General features: G+C 41.4%; 1 pseudogene; it reads right to left on the bottom strand.

The window, feature by feature from the left end:
* Positions 1–1,466: 1,466 nt before the first annotated feature.
* On the bottom strand, positions 1,467–2,892 carry LOC143386798 (serine/threonine-protein kinase PLK1 pseudogene; annotated as a pseudogene).
* Between the last annotated feature and the right edge of the window lie 1,105 nt (positions 2,893–3,997).

The raw sequence follows: 3,997 nt of genomic DNA on the forward strand, positions 1-3,997 counted from the left end.
AGGAAATTTTTCCTACTTGTAGGTTACACTATACCTGTCCAGAAAAGAAGATTCCTTGTCTAAAATGTGAGTCCACTCTCACAAACTTGAGTTTGCTGGCCATGTTTTTGATTTCACTAGTCCCATTTCCAATGAATAACAGGTCTGAAAAATATATAGAAAAGAGTAAATACTCTTGGAAGTTACTTTAGTTCTAAATTTTCCTTCCTATGTCAACCTTTCTTATCTTCATTTTGTTATGGGAAATAAATTAATAATTAGTATTTTATCTCCCATATTCAGTTATTACTCAAACCTGTTCCCTCTTCTCTGATCTTGGATTTCACTGTTTCATTTCATAGCCTATAATTTTAATCTGAAACAAGTTGGTTTTTACTTGTTGGGTGATGCAGCCATAGCTTGTTTATTTTTATCATTCTTTTAATTTAGTGATAATAAAATAAAAATTTATTCTGTATACCAAATGAACAAATTTAGAAGAATAAAATTAATAAATAATAAGCAAAACTGGGCTGGGGATATGGCTCAAGCGGTAGTGCACTCACCTGGCATGTGTGCGGCCCGGGTTCGATCCTCAGCACCACATACAAACAAAAAGATGTTGTGTCTGCTGAAAACTAAAAAATAAGTATTAAAAAATTCTCTCTCTCTCACTCTCTCTTTAAAAAAAAATTTAAAAAAATAAGCAAAACCAACATGATTATAACACACACCTACATATGCAGGAGAGAGAGAAGAGAGGAAGAAAGAAGGCCCTAAGAGTATGATGGGGTATATATAAAAGTAATTTATGGGGTTGTGTGTGTGTGTACACATAGTATATTAGTTCTTTTTCTCTCCTCCTTAAAAAAATGAAATAATTGAGAATCATTTTGCTTTGTTCATTACCTTTTCTATTTGTAAACATCTTTGATATACTTCAAATAATAATTTAAAAAGGGATCAGAGCATCAGAGCAACTTATGCTGAAACCCCTAACCCCTAAGATATAGGTATCTGCCATTAGATAATTCCTTGGCTATTCATATGAGACAAGATTAAGGCAGAAGCCTTGGAGTGTTGGTATTTCTAGCTAATAATACTTAGGCTGGCATATTTCTTTGTCCTGCTGCTTCATCTGCTACTGCTTATTTGAATGGGGTTGTGTGGGAGTTTTGTTTGTTTGTTTTTTTTTAAATTCACATATGTTTAATGTGTATAGTCAAGGAAGGAGTAGTCCTGAATTCAATAGAAATACTCTGTAAAATTCATCTGGTGGGTTGAATGGGAGGGGAAGTGGCTGCAAAACCCACACTGGAAGATGTACAAAATAACTCACACTCAGCCCCACCTGCAAGGACATCAGAGATCCCTGCCCAGCCCCCAGGACTGGGGGCACATTACATAAACAGCCTCACCGGAACCAACTAGAGCAGGTGCAGAAGCTGGTGGGAGTGAGGAGGCATCAGTCCAGAGTGAAGGGAAGCCTAGGGGGAGGCCTTGAGGCGATTGTAAGAAGAGCACGAGCTCAGGAGCTTGTCCGCCATGGTGTCGGCTTAGGGTAGCCAGTTGGCCAGCTCCTTACAGCAGCAGTACTCTTCCTGGAAGCTGAGGCGGTTCTTGGAGAAGTCACACTTCTAGTATTATAGGTCATGGATGCCATTAGTGGACATAGGATAAGTCTGGTATGGTCCTGGAAGAAGCTGATTTGCAGGGTGCCACTGCTAAGGTGCAGGATGACGGTGCTGCAGGTGGGGAACCTGGTTCACAGAGCCTTTCAGCAAGGGTTCGCTCATATAATTGCAGAAATATTTAAGGAGGGTGATCTTCATCAAGGAGTTGGGGTGGGAAACCATGGTGAGGTAGGACTCAAAGCTGACAGTCTACATTCTGTAGGCTGTCTCCGTCTTTGTGCAGGATGAGGCACAGTTGAGTCATTCAAGTGCACCCTCACACTGTTGTCACATAGTTGATATCGAAGGCCATACTTGTCCAAGTAGACCACCCATTTACTGACCCAGAAGATGGGGATGCAAGAAGGGTCCTCAGCTTCCTCTTGCCTCACCAGCGCTTCCACCTGCCCCGCCTCGTGAGGGCCTGGAGGTATTGAAGCTTTGCAAGTGCTGCAGCATGTTACCAAGTGGCATCTAATGGCCTCAATTTTCTCCCGAACCACTGGTTTCTCTTTATCCTGGTAAGCTCAGACAGGGGGTTTTCCATGCCTTTATTGAGGACCTTAAGAGGTTTCCAATTACTGGGATTCAGGCTGCTGGGAGCAATTGTAAACTTTGGTGGGATGCAGCCGGAAGTGAAAAACTTGCCATTGAGCAGTTTTGCATTGTTGGGCGGGTGTGGGATCCATCTGGATCTTCTTTTGTACGAGGGAGGCAGCCACAGGTTTGAGGTGTTTGGGAATACTATGTTCATTCTTCTTGATCTGGAGATAGGTCTCTTAGGCAAGATGTCTCAAAAGGTAGTTTGCCTACTATCAAGGTATACATGATGCACCCAGTGGACCACACGCCCACCTTGAAACTGTGCCCCTTCTTGTTCAGCTCCTGGGGAGCTATGTAACTAGGGGTCCCATACAGGATCTTCTTCCACTCCCCTTCATACTCGACTTTGGTTGCCAGTCTGAAATTCCCTATTTTCATCTCCAGATCCTTCAGAAAAAGGTTGCCCAGATGAGGTCCCTATGGATTCAGGGCAGATACTGAAGGCCAAAGATGACCTGCTGCAGGTATTAGCTGGCCTAGAGCTCAGTCAGTGCTTTCTGCCTCTTGTGCAGCTCCAGAAGAGACCACCGGAGGCAGAGGTCCAACACCACCTACACAAAATCATCCTTAAAAAGCCATGAAAGCCTAGGATATGCTGGTGGAACCAGCTGCTGAGGCTCTGGGAACTACAACCCATTTTCCTGGATTTGGCTGGTGCCTGTGCCAGTTTCCTGTCAGTTGCTGCTTTATTTATGTTGTGGGAGTTGCCCCGAAGTCCTGGTTATGTGGGCACAGAGACTCTGCACCATTCTTCTCTTCCCTGATTTAAAATGCAGCACTGAGAACATTACAAAAGCCTCAAGTATGAGTTCTAATTCTCATGTCTAAAAGAACTGCAAGAGTTATCTTAATTCACAAAAGGCAAAAATGCAAGGGATATTTAGAGATCATGTTCACCCCTCACTTTACTAATTTAGAATGGAGGCTCAGTGGGCCTGGTGGCCAATGCCTTTAATCCCAGTGACTTTTGAGGCTGTGAGAGGAGGATTGCAAGTTTAAGGCCAGCCTTAGCAGTTTAGCAAGGTTCTAAGTAACTTAATGACACACAGTCTCAAAATTTAAAATAAATAAATAAATAAAGGCCTAGGGATGTGGTTAAGTGGCTCAGTGGTTAAAAACCCCAGGAGTTCAATCTCCAGTAACAAAAGGAAAAAAAAGTGGGGGGGCTCAGAAAAATAGCAGCATGCCTCAGTAAAATAGTGTCACTGATTGGAATGCATTCTCATGACTACTGGTTTGAACCTACTACTCTTATAGTCATAATATCAGTCAGTAGATCATTTATTCTATCCTTAAATCACTTCTTTAGAATTCTAATTATTTGCTTTTCCCCGGTAGTTTTGACATATGATCTTTCCTGTCATGTTGTCAGTCACTCTCACTAGATCCTCCTCATTGTTGCTGCATGTCAGGATTAGTATTTATGGTATGTACATGAAGAAAAGGAGAAAGTAAAATATCCTACAGTAGAAAATTATGTGGGTGATATTTCAGGCTATTAAACAATTTGTTCCATCACTGTACCAGAAAGATTTACATTAACCATCAAAAATTTTCTTAAAATTGCCCACTTGAGAGATTAAGCATAATTAATGCAATGTTCCATGAGAAAGTAAGAAGGCAGATTCAGCATGTGAAATGTTTAGGATCTCTTCAATAAGTTAGTGCCATGAGGAGAAACTAGGCTATATATTTTTAAAACTTTAAGATATTTATAGGTTCCTATGATTGGCTTCAAAATA

Source organism: Callospermophilus lateralis, unplaced genomic scaffold (genome assembly GCF_048772815.1).
Source record: "Callospermophilus lateralis isolate mCalLat2 unplaced genomic scaffold, mCalLat2.hap1 Scaffold_847, whole genome shotgun sequence".
Classification (NCBI taxonomy): Eukaryota; Metazoa; Chordata; class Mammalia; order Rodentia; family Sciuridae; genus Callospermophilus; species Callospermophilus lateralis.